This window comes from Mus caroli, chromosome 7 (genome assembly GCF_900094665.2).
Source record: "Mus caroli chromosome 7, CAROLI_EIJ_v1.1, whole genome shotgun sequence".
Lineage (NCBI taxonomy): Eukaryota > Metazoa > Chordata > Mammalia > Rodentia > Muridae > Mus > Mus caroli.
The window spans coordinates 70477223-70492431 of NC_034576.1; the positions used below are offsets into that span (position 1 = coordinate 70477223).

At 44.4% G+C, this 15209-nt stretch overlaps 2 long non-coding RNA genes and 1 pseudogene across 2 annotated transcripts in view; 1 reads left to right on the top strand and 2 right to left on the bottom strand.

Moving 5' to 3' along the window:
• LOC110298446 overlaps positions 1-15209 on the top strand; it is a 26871-nt gene that overhangs the window by 1865 nt on the left and 9797 nt on the right. The window contains exon 2 of the long non-coding RNA XR_002378371.2: positions 7843-8037. This is a non-coding gene — a long non-coding RNA (uncharacterized LOC110298446). The remainder of the gene's footprint in view (positions 1-7842; positions 8038-15209) is intronic.
• On the bottom strand, positions 8763-9966 carry LOC110298445 (annotated as a pseudogene).
• LOC110298447 overlaps positions 10732-15209 on the bottom strand; it is an 18491-nt gene continuing 14013 nt past the window's right edge. The window contains exons 2-3 of the long non-coding RNA XR_002378372.1: positions 12620-12815; positions 10732-11490 (exon numbers count right to left, since the gene is read on the bottom strand). This is a non-coding gene — a long non-coding RNA (uncharacterized LOC110298447). The remainder of the gene's footprint in view (positions 11491-12619; positions 12816-15209) is intronic.

Here is a 15209-nt window from a genome sequence, read left to right on the forward strand (position 1 = left end):
AGAAGAAGAGGAGGAGGAGGAGGAGGAGGAGGAGGAGGAAGAGGAGGAGGAGAAGAAGAAGAAGAGGAGGAGGAGGAGGAAGAGAAGGAGGAGAAGAAGAGGAGGAGGAAGAGGAGGAGGAGGAGGAGTTTGACTGAGAACAGTCCCTATAGATTATTCATTTTTTGAATATTTGGTCCCAAGTTGGTGGAACTGTTTGGGAAGGATTAAGAAGTTTGGCCTTATTGGAGGATGTTGTCTGTCACTGGCAAGCTTCCAAAAGCCCACCCACTCCCAGTTAGCTCTCTCTGTCTTTTACTTATTGGCCAAGATGTAAGCTCCCAGCCAGGCATCATGTCTCACATCTTTAATCCCAGAACTCAAGAAGCAGAGGCAGAAGGATCTCTGTGAGTTTGAGGCCATCAGAGTCTACATAGTGAGCTCCAGGAAGACCAGGACTGCATAGAGAGACCCTGCCTCAAAACAAAAGCAAATAGCAATATAAACTCTTGGATAGTGCTTCAGTGCCACGCCTGCCTGCCTGCTGCTTCGTTCCTTTCTCTGATGGTCATAGACTGTAACTAACCCTTTGAAACGGTAAGTCCCAATAAACTCTGCTTTCTCTAAGTTACCTTGAACACGGTGTCTTATCATAGACACACACACACACATGCACACACATGGAGAAGATGGCACAAGGGAACATTTTCCTTAGTGCCCTGAAAGAGCCTCTGTTCCTGGCTTCTGCTACCTAGGCTCGCTTCCACACCTGCTGGCCTTACCTCCAACAATACTCCCAGGAACAGGAGGAGGGCTCTGATGACCTAGTAAAGAACTAGGGAAGCTGTATGTGGTGTTTCTGGGCTTTGGGTTTAAATTGAGGGCAGAACCTGGAGCCTGTTTCCAGATAACTGAGCTGCCCTGAAAATTAGGTGTGGCTCTGGGCTGCAGTTTTAGGGTGGACCTCCAGTGGATGGCCAATCACAGTCCTCTCTGACTCTTTTTTTTTTTTAAAAACTCTCCCGAGTTGTGTCCATTGATATTCTACCAAAGCTATTTCTTAGGCTTTGTCTGAACTCAGCATACCATGGTATAGAAAGAGAACTAGATGTCTATTTCATCACAGTTTCATAGGGAGCAAGAAGTGAGGCAGCAAGCTAGGCAGCACACTGGACAAGCTTGTCCTACTTTATCCTCTCCCGTCTCAGGCCTGAGAATGAGTGAATACTGAGCTGTGAAGACCTAGGCAAAAGGTCCAGTTGTTCAAGTACAAGGGGAGTTTTCTAGAAGGGCAAAGAAAATTCATGTGCGTAGCTTAGGGATCCATTGATCCAGATGTTTGGACATTAGATACCAAGATAGTCCGGGGTGACTTCCCAGCCAGCAGCATGCATCAGGCAGCATCTTGGGGCCATGATGGGAGCAAGGTGGGGCAGGGCTGAACATGTAAGTGGTCAGTGGACATTATGGGGAAAAAATGGAGACGATGACCAGTCAAGATGTCTGCAAAGATTTGGGGCCATTTGGAGTTAAAAATACTATATGTTCTTAGTAAATGCTCACCCACCGGAGGCATAATAGAGACATGGCTGTGTAATAAAACATGCTTAATTAGTTTCCAAAGGGCTAGTGTGAATTCTGGAAGACAGCAAATTTAGAACAGCGAATTGTCTTACATGACAGTGTAATGACAGTCAGCCCATATGCCACATTTATAGTCACCTGCTTTAAAAACACTTAAGTTCTAATAAAATATGTTATGTAATGTCTTAGATGTCAAATGGAGATAGCAGAGAGGGGCCCCTGTTCATGAAGACATTGGGAGATAACAGAGAGGGGCCCTTGCGCATGAAGACACTGGGAGACACTCCTGCAAAGCACTGTCCTTCAGAGTAGAAATAACACTGCTGTGGGGCTTTTAGTTCTGACTTTTTCCAAGATTTATAACAGGGCAACTATCTTGGGTCTTGTATAACAGGATTTAGGAGTTAAGACATATTCTTTCTGTGGATGCAACTCCATGTCATGTCTTGCCTATCACATGCAAATGCAATGGGTTCAATCCCAGAGCTACAGAGAATTAAAAGGGGGTCACTGGTGAGGTGGACTCAGTGGCTATGAGCATGTACTCGCTCCTGCAGAGGGCCCGAGTTCAGTTCCCAGCACCCATGTGAAGAGGTTTACAATCGCTTGTGGCCTCAGCTCCAGGAGACCCAACACCTCTGTCTTGTTGGAAAACCCTGCTCTTAAGGTCTTTGTCTGGACAGGTCCTCTGAGCTCCTCACAACCTGGAGGGCTCCCTTTCTCAGTGGGGCTTCCTCATCTCTTCCTGACCTTATCTGGAGAGCCCGACCCCCACATCCTCTACCCAAGTCCTTGTTACAGGCTCAACTTCCTTTCTCCTGATAAGAACCTGTCCAGCAAGCACCTGGAATGCCTCTCCACACAAATGAGGCATTCTCAGAACCTTGAGCCCCAGACAATGTACATTCACCCTTAAACCCCTTCCCACCCTCCAAGGTTTAGATAGCCCTCATTCATCCCAAATAAAGTGCACTAGCTGTTTCACTAAAATTCCCCCAAGAGAGCTGTTTCATCTAAAGGAGCTGCAGTACTGAAATCCTTGGGGAAGGCTTTCTCCTCCCCACTTCATCCTTTCCTGCATGGTACGCAGGGGCACCTGGACACCCTGAGGGAGAAAGTGGACTTGGGAACCCAACTGGCTTCTACAGGAATCTGCACTCTAGTACACATGGCCCCTGCAAATACATAGCTAAAAACAATAAAAAAGATATTGTCAGCATAAGGTAAAGGAAGGAAGGAAGCAGAAGAAAGAAAGAAAGAAAGAGAGAGAGAGAGAGAGAAGGGAGGGAGGGAGGGAGGGAGGGAGGGAGGGAGGGAGGAAGGAAGGAAGGAAGGAAGGAAGGAAGGAAGGAAGGAAGGAAGGAAGGAAGGAAGGAAGGAAGGAAGGAAGGAAGGAAGGAAAATTTCAGGGCTAGGGATGTAGCTATGTGGTGGACTACTAGTTAGCTAGTATATACAAGGCTTTAGGTTTGACCCCAGCACTGTAAATAAATAAAGGAAGAAAGTTAGAGGGGGAAAGGCAGAAGGAAGAGAAAGAAGAACTGATCTTCTTGAGCCATTTTAACAATGCCCATCATTGCTTAGAGTCCCCTCACAGAAGAGGGAGTACACAGAAAAAGGGAGATTTCAGCTTTCCTTTGGACTATGAAATCTCAGTACACATAGATAGGGATATTTTTTTTCTTAAAGCTATCACCAACAGCTCTGAGGAAAGGGCAAAGACACAAAGAAGTACTGCATGTCTCCTATGAACCAAGGATATCCTGGAAGGAGGATATCCCGAAAGGCAGAAGAGCCTAGTAGGAGTGCTCAACTGTGACTAAGACGGGGTCAATGCCCCTGGGACCAGCTTCTCCCCGGAGCAGCCGCAGCTTGCCTGCCTTTGTAAAGTAGCTTTAGTAGCTTGTGGACAGTGAGGAAAATATATTGCCTGCTTTGGTCCCAAGTGAGTTTTGAGTTTCCTAAGAAGTCTGTCCTTGACGTGTGGAAGCTCTCAGATCCTAAGTGTGTCCACTGCCCACATTGTCAGAGAGCTCACACTCATGCTCCACCAAGAAGAAACAAGACAGCCAGCCTCACAAAGCCTCCAGCGTGTTTCCTCCTAAACCGCAGAGGGGCTTAGCCTACAGAACAGAGCCATGAAGCACACATTCACACGTAGCAGACTCCTCTCAGTCAGCACAGAGCGTTGTCATAGCCACAAGCTGGGAATGATCCAGACAACAGAAATAACAAACAAGCAAGCGGTGACCCAGACAGACCATGGGATACAGCATAGCAACCCAAATAAACCCAAATAAACGACCTGTCATCTCCCACAGAAGAGCAGGTAAAGTCCACAAGCGTCAAGGCTCAGTGGGAAAAAAAGACATTAAAAACGAAACACAGGCAAGCTGTGTGGCTAAAAGTCAGAGCTGTGACTCCCATCTCAGGTGCAGGGATCAGCAATGCCACAGAGGTTCCTGGTATCTATTCTCACAGTCACTGCAGTGGGCAGTTAGCAGTTAGAGACTAGGGATGGGTTTAGAGAGTGGCAATAGAACTAGGGTCAGGAGTTTACATTTTCCTGGCTACTAATGAGATGGAATTTTTTTTATATATGTATCTATTGACTGTGCATCCTTTTCATGGAATGTCCATATGGTTCTCCTATTGTTCCCCCATACACATACGTGGGGCTATATGTTTATTGTTTTCACCACTCGGGGAGAGGAGTTCAGAGTTAGACTTTCGTGTGGCATGAGCCAATAATGATGGTAGGAACCCAGCTCGGGTCGCTGAGCCATCTCTGCAGCTCCTGCTGTAGATGATGCTTCTGTCTCTTCTTGCTCATTGGTCTGCCTTTATGCTCTGGATGCAATTCCTCTCTTGTTCCTATGGCTATATCTCTCTGGTGATGTGGCTTCCAAGTATTTTATCACAGGCAGCAATGTATGTGTGTGTGTGTGTGTGTGTGTGTGTGTGTGTGCATGTTCTTAAGGGTATGTGTACATGTATGTGCTGGTACACAGGCCAGAAGTTAATGTTGGATGTCTTCTTTCAAGGCAAGGTTTCCCATTGAACCTGGAACTCAGCCTTTTGGCTAAACGAGCTCACTAGATCTCCCTGCCTCTGCCTCCCAGAAGTACAGACACAACCATACCTGGCTCATTATGTGGGTGCTTGGTGTTTGGAGTTAAGTCCTGTGTTTCTGTGGCAGGAGCTTTAATGACTGAGGTGCCTGCCCAGCACTCTAGAGCTTGCTGTTCCTTTCTCAATATTATCGGTTTGAAATGGAGGCATCGTTCACAGTTTCTTTTGGTATATTCACAAGAGTCCTGTATGAATCACTAACCCAGAACATATCATTCACTTCAGAGAGAAAATCATACCTTTTAACTGCCAACATTCATTTCTTTCGATCCTCCATCCCTGTCAACCACGAATCTAATTTTTAATCATTGTGGATTTGCTTATTCTGGGCACTTCTATAAATCATACCACACAACACACCATCTTTGGTGTCCTATTTCTATCCCTTCACAAATAAAATGTTTTCAAAACTTCTCTATGTGTCAAACTTCATCCCTCTTTTAGAGATGAATATGTTTTGATTACCAATTCATCAGTTGGTGGGCATCTCAGTTTGTTCTGTCCTTTTCCCATTATAAATGATGGTGCTATGAGCAGTCCTGACTATGCTTTTGTGGAATGTATGCTTTGATTGCTTGTGGATTTGTATCCGAGAGTGGAGCCTCCATATTCTATGTCAACTCTAACTTTCAAAGATATGGCCAGGCCAGGTGGTGGTGACCCACACCTTTAATCCCAGCACTTGAAGACAGAGGCAGGCAGATCTCTGAGTTTGAGACCAGCCAGGTCTACAGAGTGAGTCGGGCCACACAGAGAAACCCTGTCTCAAACAAAAACAAAAACAAAAACAACCACAAACAAACAACCCCGCTCCCAAATAGCAACAAAAGAGTGGCCACCCTGCTCTCCAAGATGGCTACCACATTTGATAATCCCATTAGCAAGACGTGAATGTTCCAACCTCTCCTGTTGCCAACACTTGTAAAAGACTTTTAGAAGGTGTAGCCATCCTAGAAGACATAAGGTGCCATTTTTGTTGTGTTCATCTACAGTTTTCTTTTTTCTTTTTTTTTTTTCAAGACAAGGTTTCTCTGTGTAGCCCTGGCTGTCCTGGAACTCACTTTGTAGACCAGGCTGGCCTCGAACTCAGAAATTTGCCTGCCTCTGCCTCCCAAGTGCTGGGATTAAAGGCGTGCGCCACCACCGCCCGGCTCATTTACAGTTTTCTAATTTGTGATATTTGATGTCTTTGGGGGGTGCTTATTGGCCATTTCACCATTTCATTTCTTCTTTGAGGAAATATCTATTGAGATTCTTTGTGTTGTTTTTAGTTGGGCAGTTTGTTTTTCCTGCTGAATTGTAGGGTTTGTACATTCTAGACCCAAGTTCCTTATCACTTCCAGGGTCAGACCTGTTCTCTCCCGCTCTGTGGGTTCTTGTTTTACTTTGTTGATAGTATTCGTTGAAGCATAAAAGACTCGAATATATTCCAATCTATTCTTAGAATGGTTTTATTTATTCTTTAGTCATACTCACCCCAACATGTGCCCCACCCACCTTCATGGTTTTTTTTGGGGGGGGGTGAAGATAAGGAACAGGGTTTCTTTGTGGAGCTGTACTGTCACTTGCTCTGTATAGTAGGTTGGCTTTGAACTCAGAGATCTGCCTGCCTCTGCCTCCTGAGTGCTGGGGTTAAAGTGGGATAAAAGGCCATGTTCTCTTTTTTATTCCTTGTAACCCACTGAGTCCGTTAGCACTGCCTGTGGGAGTGTTGATGGATCTTGTTATCTAACCTGGTGTAGGTAGCAACAGCCCCTTGTGAGTTCCTGAGTACAACGATCTCATGGACGTGCAGAAGTTAGTATCTCACACACGTCTCTGCATCTCCTGTCCACTCCTCCGCCATGTTCCCCAAGCCTTGTGAAAGTTAACACTTTCACTTTGATGTCCCGTTTAGAATCTAGCACTCAACACTCACTCTCAGTACAGTGACAGTTGTGAGTCTGCGTTCCATCTCTGGCGGAAATCTTCTCTGGCAAAGGCTGAGCGCAGCCCTAATCTACGGCTATGAGCATCGATCGATCGATACTCAGGAGGCAGTTTGACAGCGTGTCCATTTAGCAAGACAATGTGAGGTTCCCTCCGAGGGCCCACGACCTCTCAAGTCATGAGCTAGGTTTTCATTTTAATGAAATCCAACATGTCTATCTTAGTCTTTGCTTATTTATGTCTGTAGCATCATATCAAAGGAACCATGGCCATGACTTGTAGGTTTTATTTTTTAAGGGTTTTATTTTTAGCTTTATGATCCACTTGCAGTTCATTTATGGTATAATGTAAGATAAGTGTGAGGTTAAAGCTGTCAACTTGACTGCACATGGGTGACCTGGGAGAACCACACGGGTATTTACAGAGAGATTTGACTGCAATAGAAAGATACAGAATTTGGGGGCACTGCAACCTGGGGCCTTAGACTCGATTACAAGGAGGAAGCAAGGGGCCTGGCACCCACATTTCTCTGCTCCAGATGTCACACTTTCCTGGCTGATGATAACCGTGAGCCAGAATAAACTCTCTCTGTTATGCTGGTTTTGCTCTGGCGTTTTGTCATACCAACGACTGACGTAACTAGCACAGTAGGGCTCTAATCTTGTTTCTTGCATGTGGGTCCCAGCATTATATAGGAAAAGATGCTTCCTTCCCACCATCCTCACCTGGTCAATCTTGTGCAAAAAAACCAAACCAACCAACCCAAACAAAAATCCTGATCAACTATAGATGTGTTTTTCCTGCCTCTGAATTCTGTTCGCTGACACACACTGCATCAGAACGACCAAGTCGTTGCTAACGTGTTATCACAAGCTTTGAGATGGGGAACAAAATCTCCCCACTTTAGTTTTCCTCAAAATCCTTCTGACTGCTCTGTTTCGAAACATAAGATGCCACACGGATTTCCAGAATTTTAACTTCTGAAAAAAGATACTGACCAATTTGGAGACTATTGCATCTTAACGATAAGAGCTGTTCCAGTCCACAAGGAGAGGTTGCTTTCAACGCCATCTCTCTTTACGCCTTTAAAAGTGCAGCTGTCAGAATATTAAAGTTTTCATGATGCAAATCTTGCCCTTCTTTCGTTTAATTTGCTCCTAAGTGTCGATCTCTGTGATGTCAACATCCAGACAATTGTTTCCTTAATTTCATTTTCAGATCCATTAGCATTAGTATGTAGAAATACAACTGGATTTTTGTTCATTGATCTTGCATCCTGTGAAGCCATTGAAACAATTACTCCAGTGTCTCGCTCTGGGATACATTCCTTCAGATCTTCTCTGTCAACACCACGTCTGTGCAATTTCACTTTCTTGCCTGCTGGTCCTGCTGGCTACAGACTTCAGAACAAAAGTGAGTAGAAATGGAGACATTCTTTTCTCTCTGATCTTTGGGGAATCTTCCAGCTTCTTGCATCCTCAGCACTAGGTCTTTCTTAAGTTTCATGTAACTTTTGGATTTTTATGTGTCCTTTGTTGAATTAAAGATAATTGCTTCTTATTGCTAGTTTGTTGAGTTTCTATGTCCTTTCTCTCTCTCTCTCTCTCTCTGTGTGTGTGTGTGTGTGTGTGTGTGTGCATGTCTGTGTGTGTGGTTTCTTTCTTTTATGAAAAGATGATGGATTTGCTGGATAATTTTCTTGAACTGTTGAGATAATTTGTTGGCTCCCTCCATTAATATGATGTTTTACACAAGGTTAGACAGAGGGATCAGTGGTTAAGGGCACCGGCTTCTCTTCTAGAACACCACCCAGCACAAATACATGGTGGCTTACAGCTGTTTGTAACTCCAATTCCAGGGGATTCAATGCCCTCTTCTGGCCTCCAACAGAATCAGGAATCTCTCTCTCTCTCTTTCTTTCTCTCTCTCTCTCTCTCTCTCTCTCTCTCTCTCTCTCTCTCTCTCTCTCTCACACACACACACACACACACACACACGGCCAAAATAGTCATACTCATAAACATAAAGAAAAAATAAATCTTTAAAAAATACGGCGATATATAACCATTCATATATTGCATCTCCAAGTGTAGAACCAACTAATTGAGGTTTTGGGTTTTTGTTGGGGGGGGGGTGCAGCAAACTTTATTGATGGTATTCAAGAGAGTAGGGAGGGCTTCCTAGGCCCCTCATGTTATTATGGGGCTCTGGGATGGAAATTATGAGGGAGATGCTCAGTATTGGGGGTCAAGTTGGGACACGGACTCCTCAGCAATCGAGGGCCTCTCTCTTGTTCTCAGTGTCCTTGCTGGGGTGGGTGGTCCAGGGTCTCTTACTCCTTAAAGGCCATATAGGCCATAAGGTCCAGGACCCTGTTGCTGTAACTGTGTTCATTGTCATACCAGGAAATGAGCTTTACAAAGTTGTCATTGAGAGCAATGCCAGCTCCAGCATCAAAGGTGGAGGAATGGGTGTCACTGTTAAAGTCACAGGAGATAACCTTATCCTCGGTGTAGCCCAGGATGCCCTTTAATAGACCCTCTGATGCCTGCTTCACTACCTTTTAGATGTTACCATACTTGGCAGTATTCTCCAGGCAGCATGTCAAATCCACAATGGATACATTGGCGTTAGGAACATGGAAGGCCATGCCAGTGAGCTTCCTGTTCAGCTCTAGGATGACCTTACCCACAGCCTTCGCAGCACCAGTGGATGCAGGGATGATGTTCTGGGCAGCCCCATGGCCATCACGCCACAGCTTCCCAGAGGGGCCATCCACAGTCTTCTGAGTGGCAGTGATGGCATGAACCATGGTCATGAGCCCTTCCACAATGCCAAAGTTGTCATGGATGACCTTGGCCAGATGAGCTAAGCAGTTGGTGGTGCAGGATGCATTGCTGAAATCTTGAGTGAGTTGTCATATTTCTCATGGTTCACACCCATCACAAACATGGGCACATCTGCAGAAGGGGCAGAGATGATGACCCTTTTGTCCCCACCCTTCAAGTGGGCCCAGGTCTTCTCCATGGTGGTGAAGATGCCAGTAGACTCCACGATGTACTCAGCACCAGCATCACCCCATTTGATGTTAGTGGGGTCTCACTCCTGGGAGATGGTGATGGGTTTCCCGTTGATGACAAGCTTCCCATTCTCAGCCTTGACTGTGCTGTTGAATTTGCCATGGGTGGAGTCATACTGGAACATGTAGACCATGTAGTTGAGGTCAATGAAGGGATTGTTGATGTCAACAATCTCCACTTTGCCAAGTGCAGAGCAGAAGATAGCCCTGGTAACCAGGCACCCAATACGGCCGAATCCATTCACACCGACCTTCACCATCTTGTCTAAGAGATGAGGCTGGCACTGCACAAGAAGATGCAGCTGTCTCTGGAACAGGAAGGAGCAGAGAGCCAACTAACTGAGTTTTGACAGGCAAAAAGATCTTGTGTGTGTGTGTGTGTGTGTGTGTATGTGTGTGTGTGTATGCTATACCACATGAGTGTAGGGCCCATAGAGGCTAGAAGAGGACATTGGACCCCCTAAAACTGGAGTTACAGGTGTTTATGAACCTCCATGTGGGTACAGGGAACCGACCCTGGGTCCTCTACAAGAAAAGCAAGTGTTCTTATCCACCGAGTTTTATCCCAGCAGCAAGTGAAGCTAGAATGTCATTATGTCACTTTGTCAGACGTGAACAGCGCTTGGCTCTGCTGGACACGTGTCTAGATTTGCTTGTCTAGACTCTGTACTCTCTCAGTCATAGAGCATCTTTACAAATCTCTGTACCCCTTAGTGGAAAATCCTGTCAGGATCTGTGTGGCCACTTTTGGTGTTTTGTATTTTCTTTCACATGTTTTACAATCGACTTGTGAATTTATATACATAGTCGCCTAGAATTTTTACTACAGTGCAGTGATAGACCCATTTATGGGAGAAACAAAATTTTCACAATATCGACAATATTGGTGGTAAGTTTCACCAGTGTGCAGTTTTGAAAAGATTTGTCTTTTCTATGACTTTATTTAATAAGGTCAAGTAAAGATAGTAACAGATGTAAGGATGATAATGACACCCAGCAGTCAAGGAACACGGGATGCTTGGGCGCAGTTCTTTGGGGGAATTTTTATTTTATTACATTGTAAAATCAGCTGTTAAAGTATCAAAAGTTAGAGAAGGTTCTTCGAGAAATTCATGACATTTTGTTACAGGTTATAAAAGCCACATTTGGACTAACGGGGAAGTGCGAAAGGCCCTTGGATCAGAGGGATTAATAACCACGAGTGTCAGCGATTTCCAAAGGGATGAGAACCTTAATTTTAATCAGAACGTCAACAGGGTTTTCCTTGGGTCCTATAAAAGCATTTAACATTTATGTAGAAGCAATTCTAAATATTTCCATTTCACGAGCAGCATTTTATCTCTGTAAAACACTGATGTAGAACAGTTGCGCCAGATGCTAAAACTCTGGACCAAGCTGATAGAATAACGTGAAAGGCTACATGGGATTGACACAGCAAGTTTGTAGATTAGGAGGCCAAGAAGTATAAAAGCCATTCAAGACCCGTGCTGTTTGTTGGTTGTGTTTTGACACAGGGTTTCATTATGTAGTCCTGGCTGTTCTGGAACTCTCTTTGTAGACTAGGCTGGCCTTAGACTCACAGAGTTCCACCTGTTTCTGTCTTCAGCGTGCTGGGCTCAAAGCCGTGTGCAACCAAGCCTGGTCCATTCCGAGGTAAAGCACAGGAAAGATGGCATTTCAGTGCAGGTCAGAGAGACGGTGTTTAATCATTGCTATTACTGTAATTGGTCGTTGACTTGAAAAATAACATCAACCACAAGTAAAATCTCGAGTGGCTCAGCCCTGATCTAAAACATAAAAAAAACAGAACAGAATTAGGCAAAAATTGACATAAGCTCAAGATAGGGGGAGTGGGGATTGTGGAGCGCAATGCAGAAAAGCTAGAATTCATAAGGAAGAAATATAAATTTGCCGATAACAATTAAAACATAAAATAGCCTTTGCACACTATTAACGGATGGACTATTAGCTCTTTGCAATGAATGAGTTTAAAATGGCATACCCTAGTGAAGCTGGGTAGTGCTGGGTAATATACAGACTGAGCTGCCGAGCCGAGCACTGCTAATAAACAGGTTAAAATGTAGCAAGGAACACTTCCCTAAAACAAGACTCTGGAGCAAATTTAGAGCTGGTTATCTGGGAAACTCTAGCTGCAGACCCTGAGGTTTCCTTGGGTCAAAGAAACCTAGGACTTTAAGAAAAGTTGACATTGGAGAAAGGATTTGACTATGGAAGACACTTTGTATCCGCACACCAGAGCTTTATTCATTAGACAACTCCTCCCTCGCCCTGCCTTAAGTTGTCACCGCCCTGCCCCTACTCTTTTTCATAGCTCAGGATTCCATTGGGCTTTAACCAACGTGGGGTGGCTCCTGCCTGTGATTCTATCACTCAGGAGACTAAGACAGAGTGTTATGAGTTTGATGACACCATCCCACTCCACTAGTGGGTGCCATTTTTAATTCATCAGTTGCAAACCTGAGCTACATAGTGAGTTCTAGGCCAGCCTGGACCACAATGTGAAACCTTGTCTTATGTATATGCCTACATGTATATATGTGTGTATGTATGTATATATAACATGTAGTGTGTAACATATAACATATAAAAAACATAATATATAATTCATGCATGTTATATATGTATGTATGTATGTGCACATATATACATACACGTACATATACATATTGCTTTAACCACCCAACTCTTAAACCTAGTGTTCTGTGGGACATGCATAGTTATGAACATAATTACAAAGTCTGTCATTTGTTGACTCTTTTACTGTCCATTTCAGAGACTTAATTATCAAGCCTTCAGCAAGTAGAAGGCAAGTTTTTACTATCCTGTGGAAAGATGTTTTGATCTGCCTGCTAGGGAAAGACAAGGTACACCAACAAACACATTCACACTCCTTACCGATCGTTTTGAAAGATTTCAATTGCTCGATGAGCCCAGTACCTAGGAAGCTACAGAAGAGATTGGGGGGGGGTTGCTTTAGCTGAAGAAAGCTCACAATACTGCCTTCAGGGCCAGACATGTGTGGAATTTAACCCAGGCAATGTACTGGTGGAGGCCAGACTTCAAGGGACGTGTGTCCACAGTGTCCACACACCTGTTGGGAAAAAGTTAGAACTACTGTTGCTTTATGGGATGCCTGTAACATTAATTTCCAAAAGTGGGCCAGAGAAATGGTTTGGTGTTAAAGGGGCCTGCCACCAAGTAGGATGGCCTGAATTCAATCCCCAGAACCCAGGTTGTGAATGAGAGAAATGACTTTCTCATTTGTTCTGACTTCTACATACCTACCACAGTATATGTGTGTGCATGCACATGTTACACACACACACACACATGCACATACATACAAAGTAAGTAAATGTAATAAAAAGATACATTTCAAAAAATTCAAAATCAAAGGGCTAGAGTGATGACCCAAGAGTCAAGAGAATCTAGAGAATGCCTAGTTTCCCTGCCCCCACATCGGACAGCTCAAACTGCCCACAGCCCCAGCTCAGGAAAATCTGATGATTCCTGCCTCTGTGGGTACTTGATCTCTCATGTGCAGACACACCTAGATGTAATTTAAATCTTAAATTTAAAAAATAAATCTTTTTAAAAAGCAAGTGAAAGATAATGTTATAGACTCCTAATAAAATTCATCTAAATAGAATTCATTGTGCAGTCAGGTCAGGACTAAGTGATTCATTGTGTGCAGTTAGCTTTCTCACTACTATGTTAAGATACCCAGCTAAAGAAACAGAGGGGAGGGGAGATGTATTTCAATTCATACTTTAAGGGGTACACGCATCAGGCAGCCACCCATCAGTTCTAGACACCAGACTGGAGTGGTGGAAACCTGAAGCATGAGTTCCTTACAGCCCTGCAGGGTAAGAAGCTGTGTGCTATACCTCCATAGCTCTGCCCAGATGTAGCTCTGCCCAGATGGCACTTGGTCCTATGCCAACTAGACCTCTGGCTGTAAATGTTCCAGAGCCAACCTAAGTTGCACCACTGTCTGAGGACTGAGTCATACAAGGAGGGTGGGACAGGGGTCCACATTTTACATTTAAACCATAACACACAGCGATTCTCATGGGACCTATACAATGATCCAGTGTTTCATGGGAACCAGTCATCAAAGGTCCCCGTGGCAGATATGTTTAGCTAAAGCACATGTTTGACACTCCAAGGAGTCAAACTTCAAGTTTGTGCTTGCCAACAATCTAGTATTGTGTATATTGGTCCCATTTTTAAAGATGAAATAAAAAGAAAAAGAGGAAGGGAGGGAGGGAGGGAGGGAGGGAGTCAAAACCATGCATGGTGGCGCACACCTATAATTCTAGCAATGAGTGGGCGGTAGGGGAGGGTCTGGTGGAGTCAAGACTATCAGGAACTCAGGAACAGCCCAGGACACATGAGATCTTGTCTGAAAATAAAAGTTGGGGGAGAGAGAAGGGAGAAGAAATCAGCACGCACAGTATCTCACAGAAACATACGAGACTGCCTGACACTTTCTTTGTTTTAATCAACTGCTTTGGTTGCAAAGATCGCAGCTCACAAGCAGGACCCATTGCAATTCCCAGGAATTCCGACTTAGTTGGTATGCGGGTGTAGCCTTGGCATCAGACTTTTACAAGCTCCCTGAGACGTTATAATGTGAAGCAAAGCCTAAGAATTATTGGCATAAATAACTTTGGTCTGAAGGCCAGTTTTGGCAAATAACCCCGAAAACTGTTTTTGCAATTCTCTCTCAAGCCACTAGATGGCGGAGTGTCCACACGATAGCATTTCAATACCAGGTGTTTTCCAGAACTGTTCCGTGGGCAAGCAGGAAGCTAGGAGAGAGAGCTGAGCAGATGCCAGAGCAAGTATTCTGCAGGCTTGGCCTCATCGCGTTGGCTGGCATCTTTTATTCTTTTTCTTTTTAAAAGTTCTGAGGGGCCCAGAAAAGTGAAAGGAAAGGTACAAACCCATCAGATTGTTTTAATCCTGGCTTTTTCTGCAGTCAAAGCGAAGCGGTCCCTTTCTTCTTCCTGGCCTACATCTTTTTCTTGGGTGTAAATTACAGCAAGCCATTCTTTATGGAAAGGCCGCACCCTTTATTTGGAGTGAGGCTTTTTGGAAACCTTTTAATTAAAAGTAGCTAGTTCGCCTTGTTGCAAATAGGCAAGAGGCACTATATATTTATCACTGACTTTGGCTCATCCGGGAATCAAACCCGGGGCCTCTTGCAAGCTAAGTGAATCGCTCTACCACCGAGCAACACGCCCAGCCTCAGAAGAGCAATATTTAAACACTATTTATAGATTCAGATTAGTGTGGGAGTAAATGGGGCGGGTAGGAGAAAATTGTGAAATCAAAAAGATTTCTGTCACCCTAACACACAAGAGTGTGATTTTTCCGGAAAACAAGTACCTCTGGGCTTAATTTTTCTCCCTTTGATCTGAAAATAAACACCAGCCTCCACACTTCTTGGTCGTGCACTGTTGGTTCATTAAAGAGCCAT